The 16,309-nt window shown below is 41.9% G+C and overlaps 1 long non-coding RNA gene across 5 annotated transcripts in view; it reads right to left on the bottom strand.

Moving 5' to 3' along the window:
* The window catches only part of LOC121828163 (uncharacterized), a 116,316-nt gene extending 105,155 nt beyond the window's left edge, over positions 1 to 11,161 (bottom strand). For 2 of the 5 annotated variants that reach the window (XR_006070670.2, XR_006070669.2), the window contains exons 1-2: positions 10,458 to 11,161; positions 9,908 to 10,060 (exon numbers count right to left, since the gene is read on the bottom strand). This is a non-coding gene — a long non-coding RNA (uncharacterized LOC121828163). The remainder of the gene's footprint in view (positions 1 to 9,907; positions 10,061 to 10,457) is intronic. The other 3 variants (XR_006070667.2, XR_006070668.2, XR_006070671.2) reach the window with 2 other exon arrangements.
* Between the last annotated feature and the right edge of the window lie 5,148 nt (positions 11,162 to 16,309).

Genomic DNA, 16,309 nt, shown 5'->3' with positions numbered 1-16,309 from the left:
TGCTAATGAATCTCACTTGAGGTGTTACTAACCATACACCTTCAGAAATGTCCAGAATACTCACCACCCTTGGCCTCGGGGAACTGTCCTCTTCCGTGGTGATGATTTTGCAAGTGCAGCAGTTCCTCCATTCTCTATCCTCACCTCCATCCACATACCCTCAGATGTGATTTCCCCATTGTCCATGCTAACAGAAACCTAAAGATGACACCATCATCTTCTCTCATCAACTTCACCAGAGCTTGCAAAGCTCCAAGTGCATAAGCCTTTGGACACTGCCAGCTCCAACATCATTGTGGTAGTGGAACATCCCAGTTGGAAAACAAGGTGATGCTTAAAACTACCAGCAGCAGCACCTGAGAAGTGGTAACAAGCTCAAATCACGGGACCCAGTACTTTAGAAGCCAGGGGAGATGGAGCCAGCCATCTGCACATGCTCTGAGCTTTCTAGATGATTCTGATGTGTGCACAAGTTTGAGACCTGCCTCTGGAAATTGCTGATTTGATTGTGCCTTAAATCTTGATCAAAACATGGGAACAAGGGCTAAAGATGGATCAGCTGTTAACTGTACTTATTGCTCTGGCAGAGGACCTGAGTTTGGTTCCCAACAGCCACATTAGCCAGCTAACAACAACATGTAACCCAACATCAGGGGGTGGGATGCTCTCTTCTGGCTTCCATGGGCGCGCGCACATACACACACACACACACACACACACACACACACACACACACACTTAACATAAATAAAATAAATCTTAAAAATAAAACAGGAGCCAGTCAAGGTAGACAAACCTTTAATCCCAGCACCTGGGAGGCAGGCAGATTTCTGTAAATTCAGGGTCTACACATTGAGTTCCAGGACATCCAGAGGTACATAGATATACCCTGTCTCACATAATTAAAACAAAATAAAAAAGAAAACACAAGAATAGAGGGGCATACCAAACAAAGATCTAAGTGTTTATGGCTTTCTCATATGAATACTCATGAAGTCTATATAGACATGAATAAAAAATGGAACAATTGCTTTAGTATCAATTACCATTGCATATAGGGCAGTGTTGCTCCCAATTGTTCTCATTTCTTGTTTCCTGGTATTAATTTCTCCATCTGTCTTGTCTAATAATGCTTCCTTCCAATGATGAAATCTTTGAAGTCACATATCACTTCTGTGAAGCCAGCCTTTTTTTTTCCTGCAAAATGTTGGTGATGGGCTAAAACTAACAAAAGCTAAATGTGCACATAAAAGGCAATGGCTTTTAATCCTCTGGTGTACAAGATACCAACCTTTGAAGGTAATTGGAAACATTATAGTTTCTATTACTACAGCCCAGGGTAGAATTCTGTGCACTTAAATTGGGCTTTTAGGATTTCATTAGATGTTAATTTATACTTGAAACATCTAGGGCATTTAGTGTTGTAAACTTTGAGGCCAAGAAAATGTTCTTAGTATTTATATGTTAAGAGAAAGTAAGTCAAAATGGTAATAAAAAGGAAATATTCTGTTTATGTATTCTTCAGATTATATATAGCATTACAATTTGAGAGTATGCCCAGAGTTTCAGAGCCTTGGATGCACAGATCAAAGATGCCCTGTGCACACCATCCCATTTCATGTGTATAATTTCCGACACCCGATTTCCCTTGACCAAAGTGAGGCTGCCTGTATGATTTCTTTTCTGTGATGTATATTAAGTTAGCATGGCCAAACCTGCATCAGAGATCCCCATGCTTTTTCCAGCTTCTCATGGTTTCTCAAAGGACACACAGACTCAGCCTTTTCCCAAGTTGGTGCCAGTTGAGAAGTCAGTGGCTAATCCTGAACTCAAACTGTCCTTCTGAAGTGTGGGATACAGGATCAAACAAAACTGAAACAACAGATCGTGCTGGCCCTCCATACGCAGCCTGCACTTTGGAAGACTCAGCCCCTTGCAGTTCTTTAAGATTCCTTCCCTCTGTCTTAAGAGACTCTGACCTGTGTAATCCACATTTTCCATGAGCTGAGCCACTGCTAAACAATACAGGAATGTTGTACTCTGGGTCTCTTTGCACTAAGCAAGTCCATGCATTCCAGTAGTGTACTAGCTATTAGAACCTACAACACTGCACTCACATGCACAAACCCACACTCAGACACACACAGTTAAAAAGAATATCTGTAAAGGGAAGACTGGAGAGATGACTCAACCCATACTGCCCATGTTCTGCGCACTGTAGGGAACTGGGACTTGGGGAGAAGCACCCACATCAGGCAGTTCACAACCGCCTGTGACTCCAGCTCCAGCAGATCTGATGCCCTCTTTCAATGTCACTGAATCAACTCATTAGCCCAAAGTAAGATATAACAACAGCATCATCCTAACAGCCAGTACTGCTTCACTGAGAAGCTGTACTGAGAAATCATGCATTTGGTTTTCATGATCTCATAGATCATGAAAGAGCATACAGCTAGAGAATTTTTACTATATTTCCCCTCTAAAACTACCACTGTTTCCTGGTGTTTAAATCCAATACCTAGGCTCAGAGATTGAGTATGGATACATTTTAAACCATAGGATCACTAAGTGCTATGAACAGATGTCTGCTAAGAAACATACAATCCATCTAGTGAAGGCCGGTAATAACGGCCTTGTTTCCACAGATGGTGCTGGATTATTAGAGTGGAAATATGCCAATAAGTTTGCTAGGTACCTTCCCACTCAACAGAGGAGCCTGTGTGAAGCCCGACCTTTTATTACGTCAGCCAATGATAACTGAACTAACTCTGACTTGTATAGTCCATTCTGACCAAATCCACCATCCCTTTACCTCTGAAACTTCAGTTTTTCTGAGAGTAACCCTAGCTATGTTCCTTGAAGAAAAAATGTTGATTGACCTTCAATTTGCTTGCATTGTAAGCCACAACCTTTTTCTTTTCATAAAGCAAGCAGTGTGTAGTGGTGAGTTGAACTAGGCAGGAAATACCTATAAAACTAAATAAATGTATCCAACCACATTCACAGACCATGGGGAAGTCATTTAACTTGTCTTTATCCTGGGTTGGCTAGCTGCCAGAGAAGATAATAAACTTGCTTTGAGTGGGTCAGTGTTGAAGTACAAAGAAGTGTTAATACAGCTTATCATTTGTCTGAAGGGATCTAAAACAAGACACTATCACTTAATAAGGCTGATAATGTTGCAGAGGTGATGGACTTGGAGGCATTGTTGCTGTTAGTTCCTTCACTGAGTGAGCCATCTTGAACAAATGACACTTGAGTTTCTTTGGCTCCCTGTCCATGTCTAGAATTCGCTCTTATGTTTTACCAAACATTTTTCCATGGCAGAACATCACAAAAGCAATACCCATCCCCTCTGTCTCCAACATCCCAGCCCTGGAGATGTTGGTGGATAACATGACCTTTTCCAGATAGATGTTTCCATCTGAGACTCTGAACTTGGATTAAGTAAAAATGGAAAAGAAATGGTAGGGTTCATTTTGCCAATGGGAACTGAAATAGTGCTATCTTGGTCAGAATAGTAATTCTGGAACTTTCTAGCAGGTATTCTTACCTGATACCTTTACAGTATAGATGAAATTATGGTCCAGAGATTTGGTGGGTTATGGGTAATACATACCTCAACATCTCTCTGAAAACCTTGGGGACCAATGGAAGGAATGAGTTCAAGGTCTGTTGTTTCCCACCAGAGTCCCATTTATCACCTGAGCCTTGAAGAACAACACCTCAAGAAAGTAGATTTGATGATAACTGGAGCTTCAAGACATTAGTTAAGTCCTGAAATATCTGCACATCCAGAGTACTGCTCCAGTGTGTAGAGTGGAATGGAGGGCATGCTTACACTAAGGACTTGAAGCTATCTTCTGCTCTCTTCTCTCAGGACAGGACAGACTCTCTCATGGAAATGTGGTTGCCAGGGCTGGAAAGATGGCGCTGTTAGTAAAATGCTTGTTGAACAAACACAAGGATGTATGTTTAGAACCTCATCACCCGAGTAAAACATGGGTGTCTTGGAACACACCTATAATGCCAGCATTGGGAGGCAGACAAATCCCTGGAATTCACTGGCTAGCCAATCAAGTCAAATCTGTAGGTTACAGGTTCAGTAAAAGGCCGTCTCAAAAGGCAGAGAGAATGGAGAGATGGCTTGGCAGTTATGAGCACTTGGTCTTACAGAGGACCCGAGTTCAGTTCCCAGCACTTACATGACAGCTTACAACCATCTGTAAAACAGTATCAACAGATAAAGTCAAAACCCCAACATATGAAATTTTTGGGGTGACATTTTATAAACAATGCCAACAAGTCCCTCCAACACCTCTTTAGACCTCTCGGGGTATAGTTACAACTTCTTAATATTATATAGTATTTATTATATTACATACCACCCATATATTCTTACCACTTACATAGTGTACTACTCATGCCTTTAAAAGATTTATATATTTACTCGTGTGTGTGTGTGTGTGTGTGTGTGTGTGTGTGTGTGCACATGTACACGTGCACACACATACACATGAACATAAATCATAATACATACATGAAGGTGAGAGGACAGTTTTCAGGAGTTGATGCTCTGGATCCAACAAGGGAATTCTGGAGATCAAAGTCAAGTCACTAGGCTTGTCAAGTTCCTTCATCCACCTCACCAGCCCTACCTCAAATGCCTTTGTCTGCAACTGTATTTTGAGTAAGTATTTATCTTTTTATATATTCCTGAGTGATGGTACATGAAAATGTTCAGTGCTGAGAGCTTCTCACTATGTTCTTGTTCATTTATGAAACCTTATCACTTGCTTAACATAGTAACTGTAGATGAATTTCTAAATGGTCTTATTAAATAAAAAACACAGAGCCAGAAATTTGGGCTAAAGCCTTAGAGAGATCAAGGAAATATGGAAAGCCACCAGCCAACCTTACCTCACCGACTCTGCAGCTTCCAAATGGCACAATTTCCTGTCTACCCAGGCTTATACACCTTGCTTTTCTGCCCTCTCATTGGCTCTTAGCCCAGCTACCTCACTTCCTCTTCCTACACAGCTCTGTCACTTTCTGTCTGTCTGTACAGACCTCCAGGCCTCTATGGTTGGTACTGGGATTAAAGGCCTGTGCCACCACACTTGGCTCTGTTCCCTAGTGTGGCTTTGAACACACAGAGATCCTGCCTGCTAAGGGATTAAGGGCATGTGCTACCTGACTTCTTTACTTAAAATGGCTGCCCTTTTCCCCCATCTCCAGGCAAGCTTTATTTATTAACACACAAATAAAATATCACCACATTTCAGCACAAATAAAATATCACCACAAGTAACTAAGTGTCTGTGTTTTTTTCTTTAAGTTCAGAAAGGACTTCATTAAGATTCCTGTGACCTTATGTTTCTGTCACAGGCCCAGTCTCATGTTTTAATGTAATTTGTTATAAGGAAGTGTTTAGTTGGCTTCAGTCTTTTTTCCTATCTCCATGAAAGTTCTTTTTAAATTGGGATACATTTGGGCATTTATAAAACATTTTATGCCCATGTAAATATTGTCCTTCCTGCCAGGTGTGGTGACGCACACCTTTAATCCCAGATGAGTCAGGTGGATCTCTGAGTTCAAACCCAGCCCATTCTACAGCGTGAGTTCTAGGACAGCCAGGGCTACATAGAGAAACCCTGTCCCCAAAAAAATATTTCCTTACATTTATTCTCTAGTATATTATAAAATACATTCAAGGCAAATGGGGCTTGTTCTCTAGTGTGGTGAGTCTTGGTCTTTTTTATTTAGCATTAGATGAATGCACTTTTGTTGGCATTTGCTTATGATACATATGGTCAAATGTTTCCTCTTTGTCTCTCATGTCAATGTAATCAAAAAGTGCATTACTGATCAATTAATTTAAACAAATGTTAACCCCCACTCTTAGACACTATTCCAGGTGTCAAGAACATAACAATGAAGAAAAGGGTGATAGTTAGAGCTGTAGCCCAGCGGTAGATCACTTGTCTAGCATGCATGAGGTCATGGGTTCGATCATGCATGAGGTCATGAGTTCAAACTACAGAACTGCAAAGAGCAGAAGAAATAGAAGAATCCTCACACTCAGAGAGCCACCATTCCATCGTTCTTGAAAAGTATTACATATTTGTTTATTAATTTTGTGTACAGGTGTGCATATGTGTGGGGACATGTGAACTCAGAAGAAGACTTCCAGGAACACATTCTGTCCTCCCACCACTGGGTCCTGGTGATGGAATGCAGGCCCAGAGCTTCGGGGCAGCTGCCTTTGGCCAATGAGCCGTCTTGGTAGCCCTATCTCACCTTCTTGACAGTAAATATTTTTTAAAGGAATAAACTTCCTAACTACAAGCTTTAGTTGTGTGCTATCTCTTCAACCCTTTTAAAGTAAAAGTCCTAATTACGGATGATTACTGTTTACTAAATAAAACGCATCTCAGAAACCTGATAATAATGACCTTACTAATTTTTTTCCAAAATTCCCTTCAAAATTATGACCCTTCCTAAGTGTGTATCTCTTCTGTAATCTAAATTGTTTGGCAGAACATTTGTGGAAATAACAGAATTGTCCAGTTTCACACCTGAAAATATAAATATGAAAAATCTTTAGAACCTAGTATTGTTCCTTGAAAAACTGGTACTCTGAGTTGGGTAGAGAGATGGCTCAGCAGTTAAGGGTATGTACTGCTTTTGCAGAGGACCAACCCATGTTCCACTCCCAGTACCTGTATCACATGACTTACAACTGCCTGTAACTCCAGCTCCAGAAGACCAAATGCCCTCACTGGCCTCCATGGACACCTGCACTCACTTGTACACAGTCCCACACAGCCACACATGTGCACACACTTGGAAATAAAATACATTCTAAAGGAAAAATGGGATTAAGACTGAGCAGGAGAAAAAGACCCACACAGCCCATCAGGGCTGTTTGCCCTTGGTGGGGAGGAGAACACCTGGGCCCTATTATGGTGAGCAAATATATGGTGGAGTATGGAAGAGAGATATAGAATGGTTCATAACCGGTGGAGAGAGACAGATCTGAAGAGGTGAAGGCAGCGAGGATCAGGCTGAGATGGGTGGCCGGCTTGCTATCCCGGGCCATGGTGGTGTCCAGGCCTGGGCTGCTGCCCAGGGCCATGTCTGGGCCCGTCAGCCTGCTGCAGCCATGGTCTGTATTGATGTCCATGGCTTCTGTTACCACCAAAGGCAGAGAGGATAAGGCTAAATAGACTTATTTAGCCCCTCCCCTCACTGTCTGCAACACTAAGGGAAACTGGAGAACTGGTCCTGCCCCTCACTGTCTACAACACTTGAGAGAGCAGGCCCTGCACCTCACCTGGGCTGTAAGACAGAGATGACTATGGGCAGGGGTGTGGGTGAGCCGGCCCTGAAGGCATGTGAGTGGGAGAACTGGTACCGCTATGTGGTGGCATCGGGGGGTGGGGACGGGGAGAGAGACAGAGAGAGAGAGAGAGAGAGAGAGAGAGAGAGAGAGAGAGAGAGAGAGAGAGAGAGAGAGAGAGGCCTGCCCCTTGCCACCAGGTGGAATAACTGGCCCTGAGATCCTAAGAGCAGGAGAGCTGGCCCTGCCTCTCACCAGCTGCAGAACTCAGGAGAGTGGCCCCTGCACCTCGCCTGAGCAACACAGTAGAGCTGGCTCTGGTTGTGAAGGTGTCAGTGAGCCAGCCCAAGAGCATAGGAGCAGGAGAACCACCCACCCCTTGCTGCTTACTGCATAGGGTGAGCTAGCCAAAGTGGAGCTAGCCACCCTGGTGGTGAGGATGAGGAAGAGCTGGTAGGCTGACCAACCCAGTAACCACCCAGGCCCAGAACCAGGGCTATGAGTTGGCCCTCCCTAATACCCACCCCATCTATGATCTCTGAAGCATGTGAAAGGGTCAGTCTACAGACCCAGGATCTCCATAACATAGGACAACAGGATATCCAAGAGGAACCCTAGTGAAGATCCAATATCAATAGTGTAGCAGAAACCAGAGGCCTTGAGCTTTATGCCCATTCTGTGTCGGGTATGAGGCTATTTGCGTGTGATAACTCTAATTTTCCTTGTAAGCACAGAGGTGCTAAATTTGTTAGAAAGTCAATTAAAATGACAAAAAGTGAAATAGCTCTAAAATGTTCGTGTCTTTACATTTATGGCATAAACAGATGTATGAGTGTGTTTTCAGTGGCGATATTAGTTGAGCTAGTTTCACAGAATGTCCAAAGTTTGTAAGATTTCAAGTAAAAGCAGAGAGCTCCAATGCCGCTCAGAGCTTTTGTCTCAGTGAAGTTTGTTATCCTCTGTGCTCAGTGGTGACACCTGAGGCTCTCCCGTGCTAACATCTTGGACAGCTTTATAGTCACTAACGATCATAAATGATGATCTAATCTATGGCTTTAATTTATTAAGTACCATAAGTGTTTATACTTTACTCAATTTCCTCAGCATTCCAGAGGAGATAACTGCAACAATGAAATGATCTTCAAAGCCCTTCCAGGATGGTGTTTTATTCATATGCCAACCTTTCCCTTAGAGATGGTATAAATACTTCATCACTGTTTGGGGAATCAACCTCCTTTTATACAGATGTATTCTGAGCTTTGGTTTAATCTTATCTTGCCATCCACTGAAATATAAACTTTGTGTCATTTGTATGTTCATATTACTTTGAGGAACTTAGCTCTTGAGTATTCAAACATTGGTATTTTGCACTGTTTATTTAAACACCATGAGACATTTCTGATACTCAACTTTAAAGCTTGATGGTTTGGTTCTCTCATATTTATTGTTTGGTAGACTGGGTGTCTCTAGCACAAGGCTTGCTTTTGCTCATAAATGTATAGTGTTACCAGTTAAACTGTGTAGCTGTTCAAGAAATGTTAACTGCCCTGCTAAAGACAAATGAGCAGCTGTCATACACCACTGGAGTTCAGAAAAATAATTAACATTATGTGATAGTTGGACAATGAGTGATGGAACTGATTTTCAGTGCATGGAATCTTGACTGAGAAAGGAAAGGGGGTATCTGGATGAGGTTTGTTGTTTTGCTGCCTCCTCCTCCTCCTCCTCCTCCTCCTCCTCCTTCTCCTCCTCCTCTTCTCATCCTCTTCTTCTCTTCCTCCTACTTTTCTCTTCTTCCTCTTCTCCTCCTCTCCTCCTCCTCTTCTCCTCCTCCTTCTCTTCCTTCTCCTACTTCTCCTCTTCTCTTCCTCCTCCTCCTCTTCTCCTCTTCCTCTTCTCCTCCCCCTCCTCTTCTCCCCCTTCTTCTCCTCCTCCTCCATGAGACATGAAGCAGGAACTTAGGTGGAAACTTGAGCCATTGGGCACCATTTGTAACTGAATGTTTTTCTGTATCCCAGCCGGCCTCTCTCCACTGAGATATTTTCACTTTCACTAATAAATTATTGTTCTGGCATGAGGATCATGGTTTTTCCTAGACTGTGTGGCAATGGTGGCCAGACAAATGTCATCTTTCAGGAAAGTCTCTAATTTTTGGACAAGTCACATATACACTGGGAAACTTTATCATCTTGTGTAAGTAATCAGGATTGGGAGCATTATATACTGTCCAGCACAGACTGTTAGCTTGGTGAAATTGAATGTGAAATTAGTCTGCTTGTCTGAAGCAGGCTAGAATCTCCAAATGATGGAGTGTTAACATAGACAATTTCCTTCTCCATCATTTTGTCATTTTAATTGACTTTCTAACTAATTTAGCACCTCTGTGCTGATAAGGGAAATTAGAATCACCATATTTAAATAGCCTCACATCTGACACAGAATGGGCACAAAGTAGATACCATTGTTAAGACGTCATGTCGGTAGTGTGGGCCCTGACAGTAATGCAGCATGGTTATGAAGAGGTGAGCAGGACTGGGGAGATACTTCTGTTGGTAAAGTACTTACACAAGTCTGAAGAGCCAAGCTTGGCCTTAGAAGCAACATTAAAAAGTCAGGAGTAATGGCATATGCTCATCCAGCACTAGAGAGGCAGACAGAAAGTCTGTGGCTTTCTAGTCAGCCAGGTCAGCCTCCTTGGTAACATCCAAATAAGTGACTCTGTATCAAACAAATAAACAAGGTGACAAAGGAATGACACTGATTTTGGCCTCTGGCCTACACACACACACACACACACACACACACACACACACACACACACATACACACTCAGAAATGTACACACTTAAACCTGCACACATGTTCTCTCTCTCTCTCTCTCTCTCTCTCTCTCTCTCTCTCTCTCTCTCTCTCTCTCCTCTCTCTCTCTCTCTCTCTCTCTCTCTCTCTCTCTCTCCTCTCCCTCTCTCTCTCTCTTTCTCTCTCGCTCTTTCTCAAAAAAATAGAGGAATCAATACTCAGTGGGTTCTAATCTGAATTTGGGGCATCTTGTGCCCTTGAGTCTTTTTCCCCTTTCATTTAACACAGCATTTAAGACAGGAACAAGAATATTTACCTCATAAGGTCATGTGCTTGGGTGGTTGGCAGGCTCTATCTCGACTGGGAAAGGAACAAAAGCCTGAAGTTTGGCTTCCTTCGCTTTCGCTTGTTTCCTTTCTCTTATGCCTTTGAGTGCAGTCTGATGAGGGAAACTGAAGGCACACTCATGGCTGAACTTTGCACGCCTCCTCTCCTCTTCTTCCTTTAGATGTCCTGACATACTGACAGGAAACTCAAGACACTAGACAAATCTTCTCCAAGTCAGAAGCTGTTACCTCATCTTCATCACAATAACTTGTCATAATTTGCTCCAGGTTCAATGAATCTGGGGCTAAGTGAAATAAATGTGCTAGTCTTAGAGAGCTAAAAATAAACATCTATTTATGATCTCCAATGTAATACCCATATTACAACAGAGAAACGAAAGCTGAATGGTTGAAACAGAAGGTGGATTGTTGTTTCTGAAAAAATACCCATCCAGGCAATGTTAGGAAATCAACCCAATGCCCTTGCCAAGTAGACCTTGGTAGGCACAGTAATAGATCATCTATTAGGTATGTTGGTCTCAACTTCACACTTTTCCTTATAGTGTGAGTTTATAATGTGCTCCTCTCCTGACCATGATGAGGAGAAGGTCTGAGAAAGATCTATGAAGAGGTATTTAGCAATTAGAGCTACATGGTAGAATATTAGTTGGCCATAGGAAGAAGTGATGCACTGCCACTGAGGACAGCCTGGATTAAAGTAGAGATCATGATATCAACAGAAATACAGCAGGCATGGAATGACAGATTCCAGGAGACATCATTCGAATATCAGGCCTAAAAGAGTTAAGTTCATAGAAGCGGAGGAAAGAATGACAATGACCAAAGGTTAAGAGAGAGTTGTATACAGGGAGGGATGAGAAGTGGGTCAATGGGTCTTGTGTTCGAATTAGAATGTAGCAGGAAGTTCTGGTGTGCCAAAGCACAAAAGGTGACTGTAGGAAATAATGGACTGACTATTTCTAAAAAGTAGAATAACAGGGGCCTGGAATGATGGCTCAGTCGGGAAAGTACTTACAAGGCAAGCGTGAGGACCTGGGTTAGATCCTCAGAGCCCCCAAAAACAGCTGGGCCCAGTGGCAAGTGTTTGTAATCCCAGTGCTGAAGAAGCAGGGACAGGCAGATCCCAGGCCAGCCTGGTCTGCTTGGTGAGCTACAGGCCAATGAGAGATCCTGTATCAAAAATCAAGGTGGAAGGGATCTGAAAAATGACACCTCAAGTTTTTCTGTGGCTTTCATACTGACACACATGTGGCATACATACATCACACACACACACACACACATACATGGATGTGTGCAACACAAACTAGAAAACTTGTGAAGGTTATCACCACACAGAAATGACAAATATTTGAGGAAAGATATGTTTAACGTGATTTAAACATTACACAATTTATTACATGAGTGAAAACACAGCATGGTGTCTCATTAATATATACAATTCACATGTATCAGCTCAAAAGTAAATTTAGTAAAAATAATCAATAATCTCCTCAGTGTGCCTTAGGCAGATTCCTTCCATTTCCACACAGCTTCTCCCTAAGACACTGAAGATGCACCTACACACAAGGACAGGTTTCTCTTTTAATTCCACATGAAGTTCTGTATCACCACCAAGCATGCCACAGTTGATGGAGAATTAACATCTGGTTTCGCACAGCAGTCCCGCAGAGTTAAACCACACAGGCTTATGATTAATATGAGGCTTGCCTAACCGGATACTTTCCCATTCTGTTTAAAGTCTCAATCAGCTTTAGGAGCACATATTTTAAACACCTTCTAAAAGTTACTTGTCAGATTTTGAATTAATTAAACCAATTAAGCCATGAAAAAATGTTCTTGATTGTATCTCAGCAGGTAACACATTCCAACAGGCATTTTTTTCTTCTCTGCACCTTTTCTTATGTTGTGGGTGTTAACTTCCACCTTGATGCTCTCTGTGTCAATAATGACATTGAGACAAAGAGGCATAAATATGACATCACAAAGCCTTTAGATCAAGGACAGTTTCGCTCCCTACTAAATAAAGCTTCTTTTGCAGCAAATGGAGACCATTAAATAAAGCTGTAACTGGTCAAACTGCCAAGACTAGGTGGCTACGGGCTGCCCATCTATAGTTTTATATATATAAAGCTCTGTGTGTGTGTGTGTGTGTGTGTGTGTGTGTGTGTGTGTGTGTGTGTGTAAAGGAGTAGTAGAGGAGTATATATATATACACACATATATATGTATATATACATATATGTATATATATATAGTATATATATATAGAGAGAGAGGAGTTTTATATATATATATATTTAGGTAGAAGAGTTGTATATATATACAACTTGGGGAACATCACAGAAAAGAGGGGCAAAGATTGTAAAATCCAGAGGACCAGGACATCAACTGCAAGCTTGTATCTTCTATACATGACAGAAAGCTGTATCCATCCACCAAATGTCAATAGTATAGCTGCCGAAACAAGACCTAAGCTATAAAAACACAGTTGACATGTCATCTAGAATGGGGGAAACTTCACAAGGCCCCACACACAGATGAAGCACTATAGGCAATTAATGCCTGTTGAGAAAGGGATCTCTTTCAGGGAGAATCAGTCTTCTCCTGGTGTGAGTCCCTTGATAGGCTGTCCAAGCCCAAGCAGTGAGCCCTAAACATATAAACATATGAATAATACTAAATGAATTCACTAAATTTTATTTATAAATATGTGTTTAACAATAATAACTGAAGAATAAGAGGCCATGAATTTTAGGAGTGAGGATACACAGGAAGAGTTGGGGTGTGTGTGTGTGGGGGGTGTCAATACAGTAATCACATTGAAATTTTCAAAAAAAATTAATATTAAAAAATTAACAAAGTGTGTTTCTGAAATACAAACTCCCAAGTTTTTGAAAGTGCATGTTGCAATTAAGATGTTCATTTTACTGTCAAAACTGTTCCCTCATGGCACCAAAGGCATCAGCATTGTAGCAGATCAAGTCTTATAAGAAATGCTAATGTCGTCTTTAAGCTTCCTGGGAAGAATTGATCTTTGGTGGTCCTTTTCATATTCAAGTGACAGCTTGTGACATATTCTTAAATGAGTCATTTTGGCTTATGTTTTGCTCTCATTTATAGAGATACAAAGATAAGTGTGTAACATGCACTGGGTCATGCATTTTTATCACATACAAGGTCAAGGTCAGATACATGTGACTTCTACATAGAGCACCAGGTATCACTCCATAAGCCCTGGTGAAGATGAACCCAAAGGGAAGAGGCTAGGCTGGCCAATGCTAAGCACTCTACACAGTAATGACTATGATCAGGTGAAAGCAGTATGTACAAGAGCTAGATTATCAGGAAAGGGAGTTGGGAGCATATATTATTGGAAAACATTGATTGCCTGCCTATGTGACTTTCCCAGATTCTGTTTGTTCTTTTGTAAAATGAGGGAGGAAAAGCCAATATGAATAGTACACTGAAGGCATCAGAGTTGACCTCTATAGGATATCAAACGTTCTCACCAGAATGGGCTGGAAGAAGCAATGCTTCAAGAGAACACAGAACTCAACTGGGTGAAGAATATGTTGGAAGAAAGGCATCTCAGATAGAAAACTGCATACCTGTAGATTGACAGCAACCATTCATGAGATAACACTCCAACCTTTCTAAAGGGGCTAGTTTGGTCCTTTAGTCCAACAAAACAGACGTATATTAAACCATTCAGAAAGATAAGTTTTCAATGATCAAATGTACATCCAACCCTATTCTTAGCCTTCTAATGAAGAGCACTTTAGCATTTTGGAGAAATGAGATCAGGACCAGCTCCAAAACCATCCAGCCTCTGCAGACAAATTCTGTCCTTCACATAGAATGGTCATGAGCTAGTCCCCATGGACTACTGGTGCTCTTTTGAAGCTTTTCTGTATTTTGAACGAAGTCATCTAGATTTTTATTTCATCATAGATCTCATCAATTATGAAGACAGTTTGTTTATGATCATATTTTAATAATCAGCAGCTATTTATAACCTGCTCCATTTTATTTACTTCATGAAATTCTATGAGTTCCTTCTCAAAACACTGTAAATAAAGCAATATCAACAAAGCCTACTCATTAGTGAGGATCAAGTGAATTCTTGATTGTAAACTAGTTATTATTTTCTCTAGTGTTGCAGAAAGAGACAGGTCAGTGCCTGAGATACTCAGAAGAATTTACTAGGAATTATTTTAAACATCTGAATATTAGTGTGTGGCCAGCCTGCTTGCCACATAATTCATGGCTGGGTCCTGGAAACATGACTAGGGACACAGACAGGTACAGGAAAGCTGGAGTCGGGTGAGCTGTGTTTGCTCTGATGGAGCAGCATATCCTATGTGCAACAACTGGGAACTTCGGGGTATTTATTGTGTTCAGTCCTGGAAGATAGGTTGGTTAGCTGGTCCCCATCAGAGGTCTCTGTGGGTGAGCATTCTCAGACTGTAAACGTCCAGGAGGAGGAAGATTTCTATACATTTTGTCAACACTTGCACATGGGCTAGAGGAAGGCTCTGCCAGTTCCCCGAGCCTGACTCCAGGAAGGCTTTGCCAGCTGGGCTGGGTCTGAGGCATTGGAGTCCTTGTCAACAACACACATTCACTCAGGACTTCCACTGCTCCTGCAACTGCCCTGCTTCCCCTCCCCTTTTCTCTTGTATTTTCCCCCTTGCTCTTCTTTCATTTGCAGGTGAGTTCATGTCACATTCTAAATGATACATCATATACTCAAACAGAGTCCTCTCCAGGAGCTTATGCTTGGAAGAGATTAAGTTATAATAGTGGAGACATTGGAATGGGTTGGTGACGTGGATGGAGGTGACTCCAGGCAAGAGAGTCAATGCTATAGGAAGGAAAGGACTTGAATTAAGCAAGAAGATGTTGTAAGGAAGGTATTTAGGCAAAAAGTGCACACGCGCGCGTATGTGTGTGTGTGTGTGCCTGTGTATGTGTCTGTGTGTGTGTGTGTGTGTGTGTGTGTGTGTGTGTGTGTGTGTGTGTGTGTGAAAGCTTAAAACACATAAATTACAGGAAACCACAAGAAGATCTGTAAGTCTACACCAAAGATGTGTGTGGAAGTGTAAGGAGGAGTGAGGAAAAAAGGAAATTAGAGGCCCAGAATAAAGGTATTAGAAGTTGTAAACCAGATGTTAAAATTCATCCTGAGTGCTCCTTGCAGGTTATCAGAGGGTAATTATGACAGAGTGATTGGATTCACCTAAGAGACACACTTCTGAGTATGTCTGAGGTGGGAAGATCTACCCTGAAAGTAGGCAGCACCAGCCCCTAGCCTGAGGTCCCAGACTGAATAAAAAGGAGACAGTGAGTACAGTGCCAGCATTTTATACCTCTTTGTAGTGTGAATAAAATGTGACCAGCTGCTCCTGCTCCTACTCCCAAGATTTCCCTGCCATGATGGAACGTATCTCCCAATCTGTAACACAAAATAAACCTTTTATCTTTCAAATTCCTTCTGTGTCCCATGTTTTGCCAGACTCATGAGATAAGAAACTGGTGGAGAGATGAAAGTAGAGAGACAAAACAGATAGAGATGACTGGCAACAAATGCTGAGTGAAGGCTTTTTCTGAAGTTCATGTCTTGGTAAAAGGCAAGATTAGCACAGGCAGAAGTACAGTTGACTCTAACGACGCTGTGGAGCAGTGTCAGGCTTCACAGGGAGGTTTTGTTGAGCAACTATTAAGGCAGCAATACTAGGTTGTGTTCATGGAATGTGGAAGCTGAAATAGACCTCTTCTCAAGAAGGGCGGGTGCAGTGGAGTAAGGACATTGAGAGGG

The sequence above is a fragment of the Peromyscus maniculatus genome, chromosome 3, assembly GCF_049852395.1.
Source record: "Peromyscus maniculatus bairdii isolate BWxNUB_F1_BW_parent chromosome 3, HU_Pman_BW_mat_3.1, whole genome shotgun sequence".
Lineage (NCBI taxonomy): Eukaryota > Metazoa > Chordata > Mammalia > Rodentia > Cricetidae > Peromyscus > Peromyscus maniculatus.
This window is presented reverse-complemented; position numbering and strand designations above follow the sequence as displayed.